The sequence below is a fragment of the Phocoena phocoena genome, chromosome 4 (assembly GCF_963924675.1).
Source record: "Phocoena phocoena chromosome 4, mPhoPho1.1, whole genome shotgun sequence".
In the NCBI taxonomy this organism is placed as follows: Eukaryota; Metazoa; Chordata; class Mammalia; order Artiodactyla; family Phocoenidae; genus Phocoena; species Phocoena phocoena.
The window spans coordinates 20,515,513-20,540,485 of NC_089222.1; positions in this window are offsets into that span (position 1 = coordinate 20,515,513).

Here is a 24,973-nt window from a genome sequence, read left to right on the forward strand (position 1 = left end):
CAGGGCCACTGTCCTGCACGCAGTGACCCAGCCACCCAGACTGCTTCCATCGGAGGCTCGGCCATCTCAATGCAAGGCCTCCACACTGGCCAGGAAGGGAGAAGAGAGCTTGGAAAGACAGGTGGGGCTCTTCACTGTCTCAGCCCGGAAGTGACCTGTGTCACTTCTCCTAACAGACAATTGACCAGAACCAGACACGGTGTAGTTAACTGTTTGTGGATCGGGGAGACGGAAATGCCTGGATTTGCTGAAAGGAAAGGAGAACCAGACAGAGTACAGTACTGGTGGTCCTGATGAGGGACTTGTTGACTTTCCAATTGCAACAGAGGCCAGCTCTTTTGAATCTCAGTGGATCCAGGAGTGTGGACAGGGCTAGGCTTTGGCCTGAGGGGCACCCATGGGAGCAACCTCCTTCAGCAGATCTTTACCTAGTGCCCACTCTGTCCCAGGCTCCTCGATAGGCTGACAGATGTGAAGGAACACAGCCCTGCCTTTGGGGAGCTCACACTCCAGAAGCAACGTCGAGTCCAAGCCCAAGGTCTTAGTTTATCATTTCAGAAGCAAAACGTGTTTCTAATCAACCCCAGGTTCTTGCAACTGCCATTGTGATCTGAGGAAGCTTACCTCGAACCAGGACACTGGGCTGCGTTTACCACAGCAAACCCCAGCAACAACTGCTGAGTACCAGGCTCAAAAGCACAAGCCCATTTACTTCTAAAGCCCAAGTGGTGCCGCCCTGAGCTCAGCTACAGCAGCAGCCAGACGAGAACGAAATTTCATCAGTGGGAAAATCCAGTTAGAGCAGCTATTCAGCATCACGCAGATCTCATGACTGAACTGGCTGAAATTCTCATCTGTGTTTGCCAGTGGTTCTGAGTGTGGTCCCCAGAGCGGCAGCAGCAGCCTCACCTGGGAACTGGTGAGAAATGCCGGAGAAATTCTCAGGCCCCCCCAGACCTATGGAATTTAGAAACTAGGGGGTGAGACCCAACCCACCTTTAACAAGCTCTCAAGGTGATTCTGGTGCATGTTTAAGTCAGAGACCCAGTTGTATATGAAATTGAGAAACCACCCAGAACCAGGTTTGAGGCTGGAAGTCAGCTTTCCATGTCTGCTTAGAAGAGCCCATCATCGCAGCCTCGGGAGGGTGGAGGGCGGGTTGTTAGAGTCATTGGTTCTTGAGGTTTTATCCCCTTTGCTCCATTTGAGGAGATTTCCAAGACAGCATATCCTGGTAGGTTGCATTCCTGGACGCAGATTAGGATAATGTGAGAGCCCTTTGAACACACCTGTGCCCAGGCCCAACCTCAGAGGTTCTGATTCAGAGAGCCTGGGCTGGGGCCCAGGCATGCACAATTTGTTCAAAGCTTCCCAAGTGATTTTAATGTGCAGCCACCTTGAGGACCATTGGTTTAAACTGGAGTGAGGTTGAGAAGTGGAGGTGATAAGTCCCCTGGCATATCACTCCCTGGGTATTGGTTCTTAAGATTTTGAGTAGATAGACTTACTTGGGAACTATACTTTTGGGCAGAAATATGGAACCTGTTTAATTCCCATGAAAGACTCTCTACAAACCTTTCCGAACATCCATAGTAGAGCCTCACACTAAAGACTGTAGATAACCTGATCTTCCCTCCTCTTGCCCCCAGCTTTCCACCCCTACCATAAAACGCAACATACATTACTGCTTTGCATGGGGCTAGCACTCAGGCGTTCTCCTATCTGGGTAGGACAAATTTCTTGAAGATGCGAAGAAACATCAAATTAATATTAATATCAAATCAAGCCCCCTCAATAAGAATCACTCTGGTGTGACAGGTTCCATCACCAGCCCATGCCATCTCCCAATTCAACGTATTAATTCTGCACTGACCTTCCTAACCCTATCTGTGCAATCGGCCAGGTACCATGAATAATAAAACAGACATAGAACCAGCAGAGAGTAGCAAAGCATCCCTTCCTTCACCTGGGACTAGGGTTTGGACCAAAACTCTGCTGTGGCCTGTCCCTCCCCAGCAAGTTTCGTGCATTTCAGGTTTTCTACTGGGTCAGAAGCAGATGCCACTTACATCATCACCGGATATTTTCTTGTCCTTCACCAAAAAAAAAAAAAAAAAAAAAAAAAAAAATCAGACCAAACCCCTCGAAGGCAGTGAGCACTCCGCTTGATAATGAAGACATTGCCTAATGCTTTCCCCTTCAGTCAATTGCCTGAGTATCTATGACAAAATTTTCAGCAACCTAACCTCACTCTTGCTTTCTCTGTTACCCCATTGAAGACTTAGGGATTCCTTAGAGAGTACAGCTTGAGAAAACCAGGCTTTTCCCTTGCCTCTCTTAGGGGAAATAACAATCCTCCCTCAAATCTTCCTGTGTGATGGGGCAAGTTTTCTAACTTCTCTGCATGTCAGTTTTCTCATCTGTAAAATGGGGATAGTATTAGGAGCCCAACTCAGTTTGACATATAAGTTGTTGTTCAATAAATAACTGTTCGATGAAAGAAAGAACTAGGAATAAGGGATAAACAACGCCAGCTATAAGCCAGAGTCTTGCACAGGGGTTGGGGAGAGGGGAGACAGTTCACCCAAACTTCCAGGCCAGGATGCCTGACAAGTATGACTTCTCTTCCTGGTTCTCCCCTACTTTTTACAGTGCCCGATGTCAGAGTCCCCCTGGTGCCCAGGAAGCAGGCAGCTTTCTTGGTTCTCCTCCCCCAGGTTGGGCACAAGGTATGGCCTCAGACCACAGCTGTCCCTGGCCTCCTGAGCTCTCTCACTCGTGGTGGATACTCACTTCATTCCAGGCCTCCTTCTCCCTCAAGCCTCTCCTCTCTCTTGGGAATACCTGGGTCCTCCGTTGCCTTTCACTTTGGGGAGAGTTTTTGGATCCACCTCTCTTGAGAGCTCTTAGTAGATATATTTGGTTTTGAGAAAGACATTGAAGTTAACATTATGTCTTTAGGAGCCTCTTAGTAGTCAAATGAAATTAACTATCATAATAATAACAGCTAGATTTAACTATTCTATGAGCTCTATGTTGGATTAACTCTTTTATTCCTCACACCAACTACATGAGGCAGAAAGTACTACCACCATTGTACAGATGAGGAAACTGAGGCACTGAGATGTTACATAACTTGCTCAAGGTTAAACAACTAATAAATCATGGGACTGGGTTACAAATCCAAGCAACTTGTGATTTTAACCACTATGCTATAGTCACCTCTTAATGTGCTCCTGCATCTTCTCTCTCCCTTCATAATTTGAACCTTGCATGATGGCAAGGCAACCTATCAACATATCCAAATCAGTTGGGAGCAGTGATTGGTGAATCTAAAATGGTATGGGGAGGTTGGAAATGCTCAAATTCCACACCTTGCTGTTTTTCAGACTCTCTGAAAACTGGTTTCTGGGAACATGTTTCACAGTGGAAAGACCACAGACTTTGGATTCAGAGAGATCAAGATGTGTTGTCTCTGTTATGAGCTCTGTTTACTATGTCCTAGGGCAGGTCATTTAAGCTCTCTAGCCTCAGTTTCCTCATCTTTAAAATGGGGGGTAATAGTACCTCGGCTGTCCGTCCAACAATTGGCCTTTTAGCTCTTCTCTAACTGTCAAAGCAGGAAACCTAAAAATGGCATTTTTTCAGCCTCTGATGCCAGCTGGATGCAGGTTATTCTCTGCCAATGAGGGACACTGGAGGGAGAGTAAAAGCAACAGGAAAAGAGAGTCACTTTTCTGCTTCTGACTCTGCAAGTGGGAGCAGCAGGACAACAGCAATTGCTACGGAGGTCCCAGAGAGTACTTATGGGTCATTGCAATAAAGGGAATGATTTCTATAACAGCAGGATGGGGTGATGGTGGGAATGAAGACTACAAGACTATGAGTGGGATGCGTGTGTCTGACTTCCTGGAGACATTACAGGAAGAACATGACAAGCTTAGGGCCTTAGTCTCTCAGCTCAAGGTCTGGTCACAGAACTAGTGATGATACTAAAGGATTTTTTATCTCTTTAGCCACAGGTCTGATATCATCCCCAAATTCTATCCCACAGTTTGGAGAATTAAAATGTAATTTGAATTCATGAACTCATCGATCTTTTATGTGAGAGTTTGAGGATTTATTTAGAAGGAGTAGGTGGGACCCTGAGAATTGGAATGGGGCCATTTGGATGGACTCATGCAAAGTTGAGAAACTCCTGATCCCCCAAGTCTTCTTGCCAGTCCCTCTTCCTCCAGCTGAGAAGAGTAGTCTTCTCTTGCAAGAAGACCTTGGTAATAACCTCACGCAAGGCAGCTGCCTCACAAAAGGATGCAGATTCTTCTCAAGATTTAGTCTCTCCACCTTTTATGGCCTCCAGACTCAGATCCAGTATCACACTCTTAGTATCAGATTCCAGCAACTCTAGGGACAAAAATCTTAAAGTCTGACCTTAAAGGATACTTTGTACACCTAAATAATTGCAAGATTTTTTTCATTTATATTGGCAAAACCCTAACTAATATACGTGGAAATGGATTATAAGGCTGTTAGACCAAGGAAGATGAACAAAATATTGAACTGGTCCAATTGAGATGTATACCAGAGATGCATATTGGACTTCATATATCTCCTTTTAGGAAGAGGGTAAAAGTATATTGGTTTGTATAAGGGATGGTTGCATTGTATTAAGTTGAAACCTGAGTTTTTTTTTTTAATATTGTTGGTGAAAGTTTAAAAGAGCAGAAAAGTATATACAGATGCTGAGTAGCCAAAGGGGTGGACAGTTCCAGATATTTATCTTTGGCTCTCAACCCCACACTTGTTCTTTTATACTCTTCTGTATACTGCTGGGATTAGAAGCTTGAAAACTACATTTCCCAAACTCCCTTGCCTGCTGACTTCTCTTAAAGTCGGCCAAAGATTGGAAGTCAGATGGAAGAGAGAAGCTATTTTTCTGCTTCTGGATCTAGCAATGACCGCATTGGGACTGTAGTCTCCTGCAGGTGACTACAGTTTCCTGAAACAGTGGTGAGTACTACAACAACAGGTTTTAGCAGTAGCAGCAACAGCAGGTAACCACCCGTCCCTAGAATAGTGACCGTGGTTACTATAGCTGAGGCAGTTGCTGTAGCAGCGGTGCAGGGAGGGGCATCCAAGCTTTGTGCTCAGCAGTAATAACACTGGTTCGACCCATCACACAGGTGCAGCAACAGAGCTCTTTCAATCTCAGTAGTGAGCTCACACCGATGGACTCTGAGAAGCATCACCTTCCCCTTTTGTTCCTCCAGGCCTTACAACTTTTGTAAACCATTTTCTGTATTAAATTCCCTCTGTCTGAAATACCTAGGTGGGTTTCTGCTTTTCCGACTGTACACTGACTGACACAAAGAGAAAAAGTATCTCCTTCCTCATACGGTTTTTGTGAGTATTAAAGAAGATAAACATAAAAAGAGCTCAGTACAGCATCTAACACAAAGAGGGTGTTTAAAAAATGACTCTACAGCCTCATATTCATTTGTTCAAACAAAAGTTCTTAAGCATCAACTCTGTGCTTGGAGATTTTGCTATTTTAAGTCCAGCTGGACACAGAGAAAAGAGAAGAAAGACATGCTCAGGGAATCTTTAAGATAAAGATGGGGAATGCCAGATATTAAGCTCTTATATCTTAGCTCCAAACCCACCCGTCAATATGCTGTTCTGTGATGCTGGCACTGGGACTCTGGAGACCACAACTTTTCTTTGCCATAAATGAATGATTTCTGTTAGATTTTATGAATAGAAACTTCAGAGAGAGAGGCTAGAAAGCAGGAGGGAAAAGGGACTGGTTCCTTCCTGCTTGCTAGTTCACTTCTATCAGGATGCCCCAGCAATGGGTCTTCACTCCAGGAGCAACAGTTTCCAGTCTCCAGCTTCTCCTAGCACTCCCAGAAATAGTCTCCCTGCATCCCTGCATAGTATTGGCACTATCTAGGCAGTGCCCTCTCCTGAGAAGAAAGAGTCCCAGCTCCATGGGGCTCCTCCAAGCTTCTAGTTTCGAAAACCACTTCGACCTCTACCACTTTGTTTTCCTAGCCTTTGGGCTATGTGTCTTCTTACTGCAGTGTTCCCTTGTTTGCCTTCTGAGTCTTCCAATAACTGTTTCATCAATTCCCTATATTAAGTCCCCTCTGTTAAAATAAATAACCTTCCCAAAAAGAGGGGATATATGTATACGTATAGCTGATTCACTTTGCTGTACATTGTAAATTAACACAAGATTGTAAAGCAACTATACTCCAATAAATAAATAAACAAATAAATAAATAATGCGGTTTTGTTTTTCTAAACGGACCCTCATTGACACAAGCGATGAGGAATGTCTAGATGGAGAGTTGAGGAGTAAATATTGAACCAGGACGATGCCGTGCCAATAATTAGGGCTCTCCACAGCTGTTGGAGAAGTCAGGTCTAAACTCTCTGTTTCTAAATGTGTGTGTTGGTGATTTAAGCGGAAGACTGAGCTGATTATAGAACCTAAGGAACTAATAAATGAAAAGCTAAAAACTTCATTTCAAACCAGGATCATGTTCCTTGCAAGTAATATTAACACAACTTTTGCATAATTTGCATTATCATTATCATGCTTTTTATAATAATAAATGCATTATCATGAGCAATACAGTATCAGATTTACACAACCACGCCAACACTTAGGGCTTAAAACAGCAACTATTTATTTCACTCATGAATCTGTGCTGGGCTCAGTTGTATGGGTCTGCTGAACTCACTCATGTGTTTGCAGTTGGCTGCCAGTCAAACAGTATGTGAAGAACTCCAGAATCCAGGAGAGAAAGAGACTCACAACACCTCTCCATGAACTGTAGTTCTCCAAATGGGGCAAACAGAATCCACTGAAGATGACTGAACTCTACACCACAGAGGGAAAGGCAACGAGAGGAAAGATGTCCAGAAGAAACTGAGGAAGAAACCTTCCTCAAGCCTTTCTAGAACACTTTTCTCTCCATCCTCAATTCCTTATTCCGGGGTTCTTCATAGCCTTCTACGGAAGGTTCTTTTTTGTCTTTGTGTGCACTGCTTGGTGAGTTTCCCCCTCGACATCTCTTCCCCCCCATGTTTACAGTCATTCTCTTAAATCTTTTTTTAACCCCTACTCTGATCCTAAGGAATATCTCTTCCCTTTTCCCTCCTCCCCTGCTTCCCTCCCCGCTGGGTCCTCCTCCATGTTCCTGTTCCCTATGCGATTTGTTATCAAAAAGACCCTGCATTGCTTTGAAAGGAAAGAGTGGTGCTTATCTGTGGTGCATTTGCATGAAGGGAAGGAAAGAAAAACTAGACAGAAAAGAACCTGTTTTACCAACTTCTCATACTCCTGGAAATCCCTAGAAATTTGCCCAAGCCTAAGTCTTTACTGAGGCTCAGGGAAAACTGCTTTTTGTTGTCGTTGTTCTCATTTTCGTTTTTCCCCTGTTAATTTTGTTGCAGGTAAAGCAACAGTAAAGTTCTGTACAGTGTTTTGCAGCAAATGCTCAGTATTTTAAATGCATGATGGGTTAGAACAGCTTTGTGGATTCTAACAACATTTCTAATACACTTTCTACACGAGAATATTTGTCGATTTCCAAACTGATTTACAAAACTTTTCTTGGAAAACAACTAGTTATAAGTTGGGGACATCCTAGTCTTACACTAGATTCCTGACAAACAGAGTCTGAGATAAGAATTCATGCTAAAGTTGTTACCCGAAGGGGGACCCTTCTAAGGCCCTGAGAGTGGGCTCTTGTCTAACACTTGGAAATGGATTGTCCAAGGAGACACGTGTACTGACAAAGCAAAAGACTTTATTGGAAAGGGGCGCTCAAGCAGAGAAACATCAAGGTAAGGGAGCCCAGGAGCACTGCTCTGCCATGTGGCTCTCAGTCTCAGGTTTTCTGGTAATAGGGTTAGCTTTCCGGGTTGTCTCTGGCCAATCATCTTGCTTGTGCCCATATTTGGTCTGACTCAGGGGCCTTCCTGGTGGTACGTGCATCTCTCAGCCGAGATGGAATCCAGCGTGAGTGTTTCTGGGAGGTTGGCAGGACATATTATGGGCTGGCATCTCCTCCCTCCATTTGACCCCTCCCGAATTCTCCAGGTTAGTTTTGGCGACAGCACCAGGTTCCTTATCAGGACCTCCTATTGTGAGACAACTCATGCAAGCAGTTATTTTGAGTTTCAGTCAACAGTTCCCTAACAAAGTGATTCACTAGGATATGTTGTCAGGAGCAACCAGGAAGGGAATGGGGAAAATGAACCAAGAAAAAGATGGAGGGGAAGCAAGGGTGTCACCCTTCAGTCAAGGGCTACTCTCAAGAAGGCGAACATCCTCAGGCATGTGGGGTTCTCTGTGGCCTCAGCCAAAACGGGTTTTAAGTAGCCTGAGGAAAGCCCTCTTACAAACAGGTACAAGTTCTAGCTGTTGAGGATGAAAGAATCCAAAGAACTATCATGCAGGGGAATGGTGAAGGACTTGAGGAGATATTAGTGGAGTACTGACCATGTATGCTACCTTCCTGCGTTATGTACTTTCGTTAGTGTTTCATAGGTGTCTGCCCTTGTTTTCTGAAAGAATGAATGAATTTGACTTCATGGATATAATCCTTGTAAATAAATAAGATTATCTTTTCTCCTTGGTCTCCAACGTGTTCTTTAATTTTAAAATTTCTTTCTCTTCTCTTTCCCTTCTTTTCCTCCTTACATTTTTATAAAAAATGAAATAATAGTTAACATTTATAGAGTGCTTAATATGGCCAGGTACTCGTTTGTTTTTGTTTATGGGGTGCTTGGTAAGATCCAGGTATTTTATTTAATCCTCATAAGTGCCCCCCTGAGATTAGTAGTATTGTTATCCCCACTTTAAATTGGGGGGCGGTACACAGATTAAACCACAAGCTAATAAGTGAATGTGGATCTATCTGCCTTTTCGCCCTCTCCCCTCTGTTTCTCATCCTCTCTTTTCTACACACACACACACACACGCACACACACGGTTATTTTCATACCCATTCATTTTCATGGGATTCATTTGCAGATATCAAGTCCCAGAGAGTTTATCAAGGAGGGAGTAAGTAAGCCTCCTTGGTTAAAATAACGCTGTGCAGTAGGACAGAAAATAAACTGTCACGGCAAACTAACCATCTTTACTTTCACAACATACAAAGGAGCCACCTAAGTGTAGACTTGAGCCTGCCAGAAGTTGCCAGAAGCTTTAACAGGAGTCAGGTGTCAGTGAATTTCACCCACTGCTCACCTGAACCCCAGGGAGGCCCAAAACATGGGGTGAGGAAGCTAGGCATCCTCCCTCTGGTCATTCCCCAGCCTCCTCTCTATGGTCCAGTCAACTTAGATATTTGTCCAGAAAGTGAAGATGTTTAGTTTGCCATGACATCTTATTTTCTGTTTCACTGCACAATGCTATTTTCACCAGGGCATCCAAGCTCTCCGATAAACATTGAGAACATTTGAGCCAGCTTGACAGTGAAAAGACTCAGTGCACTCCGAGTTTTATATATTTATTTATTTCACTTTATTCCATGTTTAGTATGACTGAGTAACCAGTTCAATAAAAAAAAAAAGGTGGGGTGGGAAACCAGTGTGGATTGTATAATAAAGCAGCCCTGGTTACTGCAGACTGTATCCCAACAGTTCCAATATTCCTTTCAAAGTACAGATTCTTAACACAGATAGACTAAGCATGATGGGCAGCTGATATTTCATCCCAATTCACATTATGGCTCTGAATAAGGACAAGCAAGGGTGTCCCTCTTCAAAGAGTCAGAAGGCGCATACCTCCAAGTATTGCCTTAACCAGGCAATGTGGAAGCAACAGGAAAAGGTCTCAGTAAGGGCTCAGTCCTCACTGGTACAGGAACAAAGACAACAAAAATCTGCCACCAGCCTCCTCCTGTCTTAGGTATGACCACAGGAGCTAGCAATATTTCCAGGAGGGTGCCAAGAGTCAAAGCAAGCCCACTTCACCATCTGCCACGGGTAGTCTCTTTCGGTATCTCCCACTTTCCCTTCCAGTCTTCAAGAGACCTTCTTTTGCACTTCCTATTTCATCGAGGAGAGATTGGATTTGAATTCTGTTTATCTCCTTGTCTTGCAATATGGGGACTGGGTAAAGTCAAATTAAAAACCTGAGAATTGGCAGGGGCTTGCAAGGTCATTGAGCATAATTCCCATTCAATGCAAAACTTCTTCTCTTGAATACAAAAGATGATAGTGGTCTCACTGCCTTATATTTCAGCCTATGAAATTGTTGAACAGTACTTTCGTATGTAAAGTTTCTAGCCATGTGATTTTATTTGAATTGTCTTTGTCTTAAATAAGTCTTCTTACAGTTTTACCCACTTAACACCTGTGGTACAGTCTGTTAATATTACCAGTTCCAAAATGACATGACCATTTTCTTCTGAGGTTTTCAGCACTCCAATTATGGGCTGAGTTGTGTCCCCTCAAAATTCACATGTTGAAGTCCTAACCCTCAGTACATCAGAATGTGACTGTATTTGGAGACAAGGCCTTTAAAGAAGTGATTAAATTAAAATGAGGTGATTAGGGTGGGCCCTAATCCAACCTGACTTGTGTCCTTATAAGAAGAGGAAATTTGGACACACAAAAAAGACCCCAGGAGTACATGTACACAGAGAAAAGACTATATGAGGACACAGTGAGAAGGCCTCCATGTGAGCCAAGGAGAGAGGCCTCAGAGGAGACAAAACCTGTGGACACTTTGATCTTGGACATCTAGCCTCCAGAACTGTGAGAAAATGAACTTCCATTGCTTAAGCCACCCAGTCTGCAGTACTTAGTTATGGTAGTTGTAGCAAATTAATACAACTTCTATGTCAGAATTGAATCTAGATGAAAAGTTCTTCTTGTTGTTTTCTTAATCCTCAGAGATGAGATCATTAAAACAACTAAAAAGGTGTCTCTCTATACTTCCAATACAGTAAGACTTCCATTATGAATGCTATTTCTAATAGATGTGCATAGAGTTGAAGTCTCTGTCTTCTTGTTCATTCATCCATTCATTCATTCATTCATTTTATAAATGGATTATTTATTCAGTACCTGCCATAGTCTAGGCCCTGCACTGAGACCTCAAAAATGAATTTTACCAGCCCTTTTCCCTAAATTCACACATGATTACACAGCAGCACTACATTTTAATAAATGCCAACGTGGAAGTATGCGTAGGTAAGAGATAGCATAGGGGTAAGTAACTCTTCCAGGGTAGGGAGAGAGAGAGCAGAGAAGTAAAGAATGTACTAAATAATCCAAGTACAGAAGAATGACTAAGAGTTGGCCAGCTTTCAAGAGGGGGAAGAGCTCTCAGATGTGTGTGGTGGAAAATAAACTCAGAAAAATCAGGAATGGCCAGATCATAGGGGCTCCTATGAGCCCTGCTCAGGGGCTGGGTTTTATTCCCTAGGTAACAGAGCCTCAGAAGGATTTTCAGGAGGGGAGTGATTTCTTTAAATTGACATATCACCAGTTCACATGATCTTCCAGCATCTCATTCATCATCCATCAGCATGCGTAGCCTGAGGAAAACTCCCAAAATCATATTGCTTCTATTTTCCCTCTTTCAAAAATCATTTCACAGTCATTGTAAAAGAATTCAGGCATTACAGTAATTTACAGAGATAAATATGAAAGAGGTGTTTTGCCCTCTCTCATGACTCATTCTCTTTCAGAGGCAATTTGATGAGCATCCTTCCAGGTCCCTTTGTATCTTTATTATAGACACAGATACGTATCTATACACAATTTTTGAATACTGAGTGAAGTCATACCACATGACCTGCTTTTTCATATAGCAGTATTCTTGGAGACTTTTCCATACCAATTCATATAGACATCCCTCTTTTTTGTCATCAGTATAATATTCCATACTATAGCTATACCGCAGTTAATTTAACCATGCCTTATAGATAAACATTTAAGATAGACTGATGACCATAGACTATTTTTGTGCAATTTTTTTTCTTTCTTTTTTCTTTTTTTTTTTGCAGTACACGGGCCTCTCACTGCTGTGGCCTCTCCCGTTGCGGAGCACAGGCTCCGGACGCACAGGCTCAGAGCCATGGCTCACGGGTCCAGCCACTTCGTGGCACGTGGGATCTTCCCGGACCGGGGCACAAACCCGCGTCCCCTGCATCGGCAGGCGGACTCTCAACCACTGTGCCACCAGGGAAACTCCTGTGCAATTTTTATCTCTTCTTTGCAGATGAGGAAACTGAAGTTTAGACAGCTTAAGTAAACCATCTAAGTCACATAGACAGGATGTTGCCAACATGGTGGGAACCTAGATCTGACTATTCCCAAGTCCAGAATCTTCATCTTTGCACTGTACTAGCTCCGTGTGTAAACAACTTGAACTGTAGGTTTATAGTCTTTATCAGTTTTGGAAACATTTTTATTCTTTATTTCTTCAACTATTTTTATGGCCTCCCCAATCCTTTTTTCTTTTCTGGGACTCTAGTTCCACATTTACCAGGCCACTTGACTTTGACCCACAACTCAATACGCTGTTCTTTTTCTTCAATCTTTTCTCTCTCTCTACTGCATTTTGAATACTTTCTATTGCTATGTCTTCAAGTTTGCAGTTCATTGTGAGATCCCTTCTGGGTTTCTTTATCTTTCTACTGCCTTTTTTTTTTTCTGGTCTCGCCACGTGGCTTGCAGGATCTTGGTTCCCCTAACCCCACACTCCCCCTCCGGCCACCCCAGCCTTGATATAACATTGGTCACTCTAATCAATGCAAGCAAAGCCATAGAAATGACTTCAGATTCCTATTACCAATCAAACTTAGGCCCAAATATTCCTGATCCTCCACTAAGGATGCACTCCCTAATCCCACACAGCTCAAACCTGCCTGGGCCAGCAACCAATCATGCCATCAAGGAACACAACTCTTCAATGCATGGTAACCATTATGATTCAGGATAAGAATCACTTGGGGCTCTGACACAACGTCGTGGTCCTCACAGCCCTGACTGCACAGCAGCATCCCCTGGAGATGCTTTAAGAAATCCTGCCCCCAGCCCAGACCAGCTACAGCAGAGTGTCTGGAGTAGGGCCCAGGCATCAGATTTTATTGAGTTCCTTGGATGCTTCTAGCACGCAGCCAGGGTTCAGAAACTGACACAGAACTTTTGAAGCCCTCCCTTGGAAAATCTGATTCAGGCAGTCTGGGGTGGGACCTGGGAACTTTTTTTTTTTTTTTGTGGTACGCGGGCCTCTCACTGCTGTGGCCTCTCCCGTTGCGGAGCACAGGCTCCAGACGCGCAGGCTCAGTGACCATGGCTCACGGGCCCAGCTGCTCCGCAGCATGCGGGATCCTCCCGGACCGGGGCATGAACCCGTGTCCCCTGCATCGGCAGGTGGACTCCCAACCACTGCACCACCAGGGAAGCCCGCCTTTGGTTTATTTTTTCTGTTTTTTTTTTTTACTTTTTATTTTATATTGGAGTATAGTTGATTAACAATATCGTGTTAGTTTCAGGTGTACAGCAAAGTGATTCAGTTACACATATACACATTTCTATTATTTTTCATGTTCTTTTCCCACTTAGGTTGTTACATAATATTGAGCAGAGTTCCCTGTGCTATACAGTAGGTCCTTGTTGGTTATACATTTTAAATATAGCAGAGCGTACATGTTAATCTCCAAATCCCTAACTATCCCTCCCCCTGACCCTTCCACCCTGGTGACCACAAGTTCGTCCTCTAAGTCTGTGAATCTGTTGGAACTTGTCTTTTTAACAAGCCACTGAGGAAATTCTTTTTTTCATCCAGCCAGTTTGGGGACATTGCTTTAAAGGACCAGATATGAAGCCATTATGTATCACAGCCCCTGAGTGACCCCATTTGTAGTTCTGTGCTCTCATTCATGAGTAATTGTATCTTTTAAAAGTCTTTTTATTTATTTATTTATTATTATTTTTTTGTGTGTGTGTGGTATGCGGACCTCTCACTATTGTGGCATCTCCCGTTGAGGAGCACAGTCTCCGGACGCGCAGGCCCAGCGGCTGTGGCTCACAGGCCCAGCCGCTCCGTGGCATGTGGGATCTTCCCGGACCGGGGCACGAACCCGTGTCCCCTGCATCGGCAGGTGGACTCTCAACAACTGCGCCACCATGGAAGCCCTAAGAGTCTTTTTAAAAAACAAAAGTCATAGACCTTTGAATTTGCTATATTAGAGTAGACTTAAAAGAAACTTGGTTATCTGGATATGTTTTATCTACCTGGTCACTGTAACAACCAAAGTCACTCACCCACATTTCCAAACAACCCCTGGGGGAAAATGTACTTTCGTCGCTGAGAATCCCTTGACTTACAGTCCAGCTACAAAATCTCTACCAAGCAGATACTTGCTTTAGAGACAAAAAGCTCACCATTTCCATAGGTCATTAGATTCTTGGACAGTTCTGGATAATAGAAAACTGCAAGATCTAATTTTTCCTCTTTACAGAGGATGGGAGAAACTGTGATCAACATACAGTCTCCCAGCAGCCCTGCCCTTCTTGGTTGTCCCTTGGTTGTCAGCACTGGGTTAGTCTGCTAGGGCTGCCCTAACAAAATACTACAGACTGGGTGGCTTAAACAACAGAAATTTATTTGCCCACTGTTCTGGAGGCTGGAAATCCAAGATTAAGGTGTTGGCAGGTTTGGTTTCTCCTGGGGCTCTCTCTTTGTCTCGCAGATGGCTGCCTTCTGGCTGTGTCCTCACCTGGCCTCTGTGCAAAGACATCCCTAGGGTCTCTTCCTCTTATAAGGACATCATTACTATTGGTTAAGGACCCCACCCATATGACCTAACTTCATTTACCTCTTTACAGGCTTTATCTCCAAACATAGTCCAGTTGGGTTTTAGGGCTTCAATATATGAATTTGGGTGGGGGGGCAGGGTGGACAACGCAGTCCATAGCAGGCACTTTATTCCATAAGTTCCCTCAGTGCAGGGCTGTATTCGTGTGGGGCAGGAGACCTGCATTCACGCAGAGTAACTGACAGTCTACCTATCTGTGTTAAGCCTCAGAGCTCGAGCACACTTCGGGGCTGCCCTCTCCTTGCAGTTTTAATTCTTATTTGCTGCCTATAAGTCTTACTATATTCACTCCAAATACACCTACAATGCACTCTGCAGATCCCATAGAGAGCCATCTTCAGGTTAAAACAAACAGGATAGGAATATACTGTGGAGTCTTATTAGCAAACAGGTCCTCAATTTCTAAGTGGAATCTTACTGATCCATTTTTGGTGATCCAACTCTCTTTTATTTTTTTGTTTATTTCCCTTATTTCCTTCAAACCTTTTTTTTTTCAGAACTGTGTTCCTGAAAATGAGCATTTTGTGAAGCAATAGTTACTCTTGGTGAACTTGGACATAATTCTTCCAGAAACTAATAGTGTTTGTTTGTTGTTGTTTGCTTTTGTTTGCTTGCTTTTTGGTGGTGAAAAGCTTAAACACACACATTTTGCTTTACATTTCCAGGTTACTAGGTAAACATAAAATGCTCAAACAAAACGGCAAGTCACTGTATCCCAGATGGGCAAATTATAATGCAGCCAAAAACTAAAATGAAAGAAAGACCTTTAAGGAAATGGGGGAAACTATTTCAGGTGACAGACTGGAAACTCTCCTCTTTCCCCCAGAAAGCCCACGTGGTCTAACACACAGCTCTGAGAATAAGGCATTTCAGGTATACACAGGTAGAGGCTGAACACGGGTAGAGTCATGCTCCCAGGATTCACAGGATTTAGGCTGTAACATTAAATAGGATAAGAACAGGCATGGAGGTATTGGGAATCCCCAGCAGTTACTACATCAGCCCTTAGACCAAGAAGCCCCTCAGCATTGATCAGATGAGACAGATAACACAGGATGCAGGAGCAAGGTGACCATTGAGGCAAAACCAGCTCTGGGACAATGATGGAACTGGGAGCTCCAGACACATCACACACAGAGAGAAAGTTGTGATGGTTGCAGTGGTTAGGGGGTGGTAATACCTGAGAACCCAGTAATCCATCATTATATACATATACAACCGTGAGTGGGCACGTGTCAGGGTGATTGTTCAGAAACTGCATCTTTTCCCTTTCATGCTGCACTCGCAGGCCTTCCTGAGTTTTTAGTAAGAATTCCTGCCTTTTAAGGACCCTTCCAAAGCTGGCTGAAGAGAAGGTTCTGATGGTAGGTGGGGTGATGGGATGGCAACTAACTACTGCATTAGAATCCAGGGTCCAGGATACAAATATCGGGGATGAAACCTTTTTGCAGAGACGGACCAAATAGGGATGGTTTTTGGGTGGACAGCTTTATACAGACCCCAGAATACAGCGTTTCAACCATTAAAAGTTGCCCGGACCACCCACCTTTTCTCTCTTCCTCTTCTTATTCTGTCCCTTTCACTTTTTCCCCAAATCGACTTGTCACTCAGGAAATTCTTACAAACAGAGGCACTGGGCTAGTCAAGGTGGGCCCCAAACATATTTTCCCCGTGGACTTGGGTCTGGATGTGCTTACCCTCTGCAGACAGCCATCTCTGCCCAGGTGTCCTCACAGAGCAGGGGCTTCGGGCCTGAACAGGGGTAATTACCCCAGCCAGAGGAGAAGCGAAGGTTCCAAGATGGCTTCACAGAGGACAAATTATACGTTCAGCCCAAAGCTGTTTGATTCAAAAGATAAATCAGAGTTACCTGTGGTCACCCCATGCCAAGCACTCCTTGAAAGACACCTCCCACTTCTCAGATGTCAAATGATCCTCTTGTAGATTTATCAAAGCAGCAGGGATTAGCAAAGCCGTCTACCCTTCAGTTCTTCTCTCTCCTTTTTTCCACTTCTTTGTTTGCCTAAATAGTTGTATTAGTGAGTGAGAAGAAAGAATGGGATGTAATTAGTGTTTCTTGTAATATTTCCTGTTTAGTTTTGTAATCCTTCTGTCAGGTTTATTTTCATGTTAAGCAAAGGAAGTCTCACTGGAATATTATAATCTCTTCTTAGTGTTAGCAGAAAGCCTTGGTGTTTAAATTAATAAAGAATTGTTCGAGGAAACGAAGGCTTTCCTTGAGAGCATCCGTTTAAAGAACATGTCATTCTTCAGAGCTTGCCTTGCCTCACATTGTTTTTGTTTTTGTTTATTTGTTTGTTTTTGTTTGGTTTTTTGCTCCACAATGTTTAAGGCTGGAGGTGAGTCCCTTTCTAAGAAGCCAGGTAGGGCGTTTAGGTTTGAACTGTATGATCCGCCAAAGGTTACGTCTGCACCCTAGTATTCTGCACCCACAGGGCCTTACGCTCATGTCCCCTTCTGCCTGCACAGCCCCCTGTAATAGCTCCCTGCATTGCCTGTGGCTACCAGCCCTACTGAGCCCCTCATTTGCTCCAAAGCCCCCAAAGCCCATGACGGGGCCCCCAGTGACTAGGTCCAAAGCCAGTTTTTCTCCCTGACTTCCATCTTCACCTTCACACACACATTCCTGGCAAATTATAGCTCATCCCAGTACCCATCTTGCACTTTCCTATCCCTGTGCCTTTCCCTCTGCCCACACCACCTCGGCAGGGCCAGATGTGCCCATCCTTCAACCAGGGGCTGCCTCCTTCATGAAATTTCCTCATCCCTCCCAGCTGCAAGTACTCTCTCTCACCCTTCATATCCCATGGACTCCTTCTCTCTCTGTCTAGAGTAGTAACCAATCTTCACCTGTATTATAGATTTTGAATCCCCTAAATAACGCATGAATATATTCCCCTTTTGAGAAACTGGAACACTACAGATAAATCTTAAGACCTCTTCACCTCCATCCTCAACCTTTTCTCCACGTCCCAGAGACAATCACTATGATGAGTTTGATGTGTTTTCCTTCTAGGTTTATATCTACATTTACGTATCTATCTATGTCTATATCTATACAGATATGGGTATTACATATCTTGCCTTTTCAACACAGCATTGTTTTTTGAGATCTGCCCCTGTTGATATATAGATTTAGAGATTGGCTTTTCGTTATTCTGCGGAATTTCATCATAGGACAGCTCTTCACATTTTCTTTAGCCTGTCCTCTATTTGTGGACATTCTCTTCTCTCTGCCAGGGGTATTCTCCAGCCAGATGGCCCAGCTAACCCACATCCAGGTGTTGCCTCCACTGTAAAGTCTTTTCTGACATCACCTCTCCCCCTTCCCCCCACCCCACACCTTGCACTGAGCATCTCTGCCCTCATGCATCACCACCCCTTCAGTTCTTGATGCTGGGAAGACTGGAACCCAGATTCTTCCCCCTGTCATGTAGAGCCGCCCCTTCCCCCAAAGCTCTGGCGTTTGATGGCCAAAGCTCTGGAGACTCAGCTTCCATCCTGCACACCAGTCAGTGTGTTCACCTGGCAAGAAAACTTCTCTCTCTCTCACTGTCCAAGGAACCAAGGTGCCGACTTTTAAAATAACAGCACTTTCAGAAGTTGGTACGCACTTGTGTGTTTTCATGGGAGCTCCTGGAGAGTGGCCATTCATTGCTGTGCCTCAGGAACCCAGCACAGAGCATGACATGTTGTCCTCAGTAAATAGATGCTGAATCAATGAGTCTTATTTCTCACACATGACTGCAGGTCCCTTGAAGCCAAGATTTGTATCTGTTACTCCCTCAAAAGTCTTTCATGGGGCTTTGCCCATATGTGCTTAATAAATATTAGTAAGTGACAAGACAACAAGTCAATCTGGCCGTTTCAGACAAAGAATCGGTCTCTTCAGAGAAATGGGTGGAAGCAGCCTGGAGAATTAGTCAGTCACACTTCAGTAAAACCAAGCCAAAAAAAAAACAATTTCAGAGGAGAAGACAGGGAGACCAGCTATTGACCTTCTCCGTGCAGTGATGGAGGGATGCTGGGGAGAGGCTGCACCCATCCTGGGCTCCAAACAGCACAAGGTTCTGAACCTGGGCCTGGCACATCTCTCAGTGTTGGGAGCCTCTCTTCCTGATGGGAAGAGGCCAGGAGCTCTAGGCCAGCTGTGAGGTTGATGAAGACACTTAAAAAGAGAGAGGCTGGCCTGAGGCTCTGTTGGTCTGTTCTGTGTCAGCAGAGTCTCACGGTGGTCCTGAGGAGCTCCTTGAGCATTTCTCTCAGCCCTGCCTTGGCCTTGGCCACCTCACCCTCCTGCAGGGTCTCCAGTACTCGGCCCTGGCTCTCAGAGGACCTCTCCTACGTCTCACGGAGGTAAGTGCTAGTTCTCAGAAGAGCTTTCTAGAAAGGGCCCATTAGGTCTTTATGAGTCTTCTTTACCAGGTTCCCATGTGCCTGGTCTCCAGGGCGGTCCAGCTGCAACCCTTCTCCTCACAACATCCAGAGGTAGCCCCCTGCTTAAAACCTTCAGTGACCCACACACACCCCCACCCCGCTCCACCCAGTGCCTCCAGGATAAAGTTCTAACTCAAGCTGTCTCTAAGCTGGTTCCTGCCTCATCTGGCCACACTCCCTCGTGCTGTCTACAATTCAGTAACTCTAGACTCACAGAGCTCCTTGGAGGCATCATGTCCACTCTTGACTCAGAGCTTTTGCACATGCAGTTCTTTCTGCCTGGAACACTCTTCCCTTACACTCCACATGGCCTCAAGCCTCTCTTTTCAGGTCTCAGGCCCTCTTGAGCAGGCCTCCCTGGCTGGGTGAGGTCAATCGCTATAGTATTCTACACTCCTGGTACATCCCCATTGGAGGCTGACGAGTATTCTTGCTAGTTTAATAGTGTGTCATAAGCTCCCTAGGGCCAGAGATCATATCTGTCTGGATCACTTTGGTATCCCGGGTGCCTATCACAGTGCTGACACATAGTAAGTGCTCACTAAATAGTCAGTGAAGATATAAATAAAAGAGAGCATTCCCCTGCCCTGATCTTGCAGTGCCTCCAGGGATGAGTCCTTCCTGAAGCCTTTTGTTGGTTAAAAATCCCTGGGGGTTTCTGATTTAGAGTCTTTCCCTTGAGAGCTGCACCATGTTTTAAGAAAATGTCTATTCCCAGCTGCACAGTTTAGGTACATAAAATTTGTGCATTGCAATAAATACTTGGCCTCATGAATTTCTAGCCTGTTAAATAACAGAACTTAAAATGCTAGGTAAGCAGGTGAAAGAAGATAGCATCATAAATACCAGAAAATTACAGGTTGGTGATTTTTTTTTTCCCTTTGATCTTGGAACCTTCTACCAGATGAAAGAGTGATTGCCTCAGAGAGAGTCTTGAGTAGAGTTTTTCCTTGCCTGGCTTGCCGCTGACCAGTTTGGAGCGAGGAGGCAAGCACGCACTTTGGCAGACACTCACTAAGGTGATGGGTTCCCAGTTCACAGCAAATCTCCCTGCTCTAGGAATGTTCCCAGGCAAAGTGGTGGGCAATCAATGACTATATCTGTGCTATGGGAGAGGCACTGGTTAAAGGATAGATCCCTGACTTAAGCAAGGCCAACTGGTCTCTCTTCTGGAATTTGAAACTTGAACCATTTTATATACCCAGCTGCTGGAGTATTAGAGTAGAGTTAACATAATGGCGGCCCCTAGAAAGGTGGTTCCCGCAGCCTGTTGCTGAGGTCTCCTGAAGTCCTTGCCCTGGCTCTTGCCCTTCCTGAGATTTGATTTAATTCTTTCCTTGATCGTGTGAGCCACTCAGGATCCTTTCAATCCATTATCTTTCTGGACACACTCATGTATCCATAAACTTGTCTACCTATTCCAGGTTAAAGGTAGGATTTCATTGCTCAAACATTCTCTCATTTTCTGAAGGGAGCTGAGCCTGACCTAGAGATGGTGGCACTCAGCTGGATGGGTCAGGGGCCACCTGTCAGGCAAGATTTCCTGGCCCCTGGGCAAGATGGGGGAAGCAACAGGGACTTGGCTACCTAGAGCTCAATGGGAAGGCTTATTCTACTAAAGAAAGAACATTTGACCTGCCTTTCTGATGACTATTTGGTTCTAAAGGTAGAGGGAACAATGAATGTAATTACTATTTTGAGTTTGCTAATCAGCATGAGAGAAAAAAAATCACTGGTGGTGAGGAAATGCCCCATCACGTCAATCACGTGATCCAAAGCAGTGCCCTAGACTTTAGGAAATTAAACATCTGAAAGTTCTAAGGAAAGATAGCCATGGCTGTAGAGCTATGCTTTGCAAGGATATATGGCTCAAGAGGCTTAAAAAAATGAAATTCTAACTATAAAATCACAAATAGCTACAGAGAGAAAGAAAAAATAGCTACATAGAGAAGCAGTGAGGTTTCAGAGGGAACTCCCTGATACGCTCAAATTTTAAATATGAAAGAACATGGTCCCCACCCTCAAGGACATCGCAGTCTGGTGAAGAAGATACACAAAGGGGAAAGTACTGAGAACCCTGGGAGAGGGACAAGCCACTGGCTACTGGGCGTGGGAGGTGACAGCAGTCCTTTCCAGCTGAAGGAATAATATCTTGTCCTGTTCACTATTTGTTTCATATAGCCTAGGGCAGGGTCCTCATTACAGTCGTTATTCGCTCATGTTTGGCGGCACTTAGTAAGTACTCAGTAAATACTCTGTTGTCTGACTAGCTGACCCATCATCACACTGGAGATAGCTGGCATTAGTAGAGCATTAAGGCATTTAGTTATCGCCTGCTGATGAAAAACACCTGGGGAGCGTTAGCTCCTTCCATCCTTTCACTATGTCCACAGGGGGACAGAGGGAAAGCCAGTGCTGGAAAGGCAGCTGCTTCCTCTGAGGAAAAGAGGCATTATTGAGATGTTGGTTTGAAAGCTCAGTCTTGGTAGGACTGAGGCAAGCCTGACTCTAGCCAGGCTTCTGTTTTACCTGGCTAGTTTATCCTTCGGGTTTACCTTGGCCCTCAACCTGCCCATCAGAAGAGACCATTTTGCACTCCCATGTGTCGTTTCTACCACCATTTGTCACTTGTTTTCATCCATCATCTGTGACTATCGTTTTTTCATTAGACTTTGAAGTCCTTGAGGTCAGCAGCTCTAAGAGTTCCTCGACGTATGTTTGTTAAGTAGGATTCTTGCCATTTTGAAAAGATGCAAGACACTTTTTTTATTAGTACTTAGAAAAAGTGTTCACTTTGTAAAGCTTCTTCTGCATGCTATAAAAGATGCCTTAGGACCTCATTCTTTGCTCTAACCCCAGCTTGGAAGAAAGTAAAATCTATTTCTTGCTTAGGGTTTTCCATTGCTCTTCTTCTGGTCTAGTCCATTACCCAAAAGCTTTCTTGTCAACTGGGTATGAGATTCTCACCATAGAGACGGAAAACGTAAAAACTCCAAATAAAAAACTGCAGAATCATCACGTTGCTCCACCAACTGATGAACAGTTTAAAAAAAATGTGGTATATCCAGAAAATAGAATATTATTTGGCCGTAAAAATTAAAAATGTACTGATTCAGGTTATAGCATGGATGAACCTTGAAAATGTTCTTGCAGAAGAAATCAAACACAAAAGGCCACGTATTCTATGATACCTTTTATATGAAATGTCCAGAATTGGCAAATCTATAGAGACAGAAAGCAGATTAGTGGTTACCTTGAGTTTCGGGGACTGGGTGGGTCATAGCTAAAGAAGATGGGGTTTCTTTTGCGGGTAATGAAAATGTTCTAAAATTTGTTACAGTGATCGTTGCACAGCTCTATGAATATACTGAAAACCACTGAATTGTATATTTTAAGTGGGGGAATGGTGTGGTATGTGAATTACATCTCAATAAAGCTGTTACCAAAGCCATTTTTTAATATAGTCTTGTTTCAATGACTGAATTTGTTTCCCTTGTTAGCTTTGCCCCTCAGACCAAAAACTTGGCCAAAAAATGGGCCTTGCCCAGTTCAGCAACCCCAGCTTCGGTTCACACAGGAAGTGTTGCCTTTCTTTTACTTTCTTTTAACACAAAGAGTTTTCTGTCTTCACCTGGAAAGATGCGCAGCAAGGCAGACTGCACCGTTTAGGGGACGCTAGGACCCTTCATGAAAAGCCAGGTTCCACCATCCACTCAGGAGGGATTGAAAAGGGCCCCTGCTTAAGCCTAAGCTTAAGCCTAAAATTGGACAGAGCAGAGAAATGAAAAATTAGGAGATCAAATCTGTGATCCATAGGCCTTGAAAACTCCCAGGTAAAGTTAATCTCATTGCCGTGTGGCGTCCCTTGTTGTTTCTTTCTTTATTAAAGCAGACTTTCTTTCATGTGGTGTTAACTTAAAACGCGACTAACAAAGTAATTGCCACTTCTGTCTTTAATTTTTTTTTGTCCTAGACTACAAAAGACAGCTGAGTTTGCCCTCAGATCATAAATCTGGGGCTTGCTACTGATGAATTACTCCAGCCGTGTGTGTGCGTGTGTGTGTGTGTGTGTGTGTGTGTGGTGCGGGGGGGGGGGCGGTGTATGTGGGGGTGTCAGTGTGTGTTTTAAATACAGATCACATTTCACTAATTCTGCCCACTTCCTGGAAGCGCCCTGTTAGGTGGTCACAGCGATCAAGCGCCAAGGCTTCCCTCATACTTGTTGGACAGCAGCATTCAGGCGAGGAGGGGAGAGGTGGTCGGATTCAAGCAACGTGAATAATAAAGGTTTGAAGCTGGGAGGGCAGCACGCAGAAGTGATGCATAATTCAACAGGCAAATTAATCAAGTCCCCTTTTCTATGCCCATTGCAATTACTGGGAACACGCAGAGTCATCAGCTTTCTCGCCCTCCCTCCTCCCCTTCCCCAGCCCTGGCAGTTCCGGGAGAAGCATCGGGATGTGTCTGGTTGAGTCCCGGCTGCCGCGGGCGGGCATCTCGGGCAGAGCGGACCTGGGAGCTCCAGTCCCTCTGCCTCCGCGAAGCCGCGTTTTCTCCGACTGGTGCGGATCTGGGGAAGCACGAGCAGGGGTTTGGTGTGCAGTAGAGCAGAGAGTGGGGACAATTAGTTTTCTTCACGCTTGGCTGAGCCTTAGTGTAGGGACGGACCGGCTTAGAGGGTGAGGCAGATCGCAGATAATAGAAGCTTCATTTCCAACTGACCCTCCGAGCGTCGTGCCCGGCCCAGGAGGAAGGAACAATGCCGATCCCCGGGAGAAACGCCGGCGCTGAATGCCGAAGGCTGCAACCAAGCAAGGGGGCAAAAACAAATGCAATAGACAGGGCTTTGCCTTGAAATGGTTTCTCTATTACCCACCAAAAGAAAAAAAAAGAAAAAGAAAAAGAAAAAAGCTGCATTGAGGACAGAAAATAAAGTCTGGTAATGAAACATACATTGCTCACACAAGCAAGAAGCAGACACACACACACCCATGCACACAGGCCATTGTGCGGGCAAGCTCCTTTTGGCCCTGGGATGCGTCTCTGAGGGGAAAAAAAAGTGCCTCAAAAAGAAAAGCCCCACTATGTGGCCTTCTAGCTGTAGTATGAGTCACCTAAAAGGTCCCATGATGTGAGTGGCTTGAGATTAACGCCAAGCACCAACGGGAGAAGCAAACACAAAAGTTTTCACCATAGAGGGAAGAACTAAAGCACCCCTAACATTGGTGGCTTTAACCTTCTTATCAGGGTGTCAGTTACTGTGTAATACACTACCCCAAATCTCAGTAGCTTCAAACAACATCTATTTTATCATGTATGTTTCATGTTCTGGGGTCCAAATTTCAGGCAGGGCTCGGTTGGATGATTCACTGGTGCCAGGTAGTATCAGTTGAGGTCACTTGAGCATATTCAGCTGGCATGTGGGCTGGGCTGCAGGGTCCAAGATGGCTTTACTTCTTGATCTCGTATCTAAGAAGAGATGGCTGGAAGGATGGGCTCAGCTGGGACTGTCCACCAGAGTGTCTACCTGTAGCCTCTCCAGCATGGCAGCTCAGGGGTCCCAGAGAGAATGCTCCCAGAGACAGGAAGTGGAAGTTGCCACTTTCTTCCTCAAGGCCCAGGTCTAGAAACTGGCATAGCATCAGTTCCACCATATA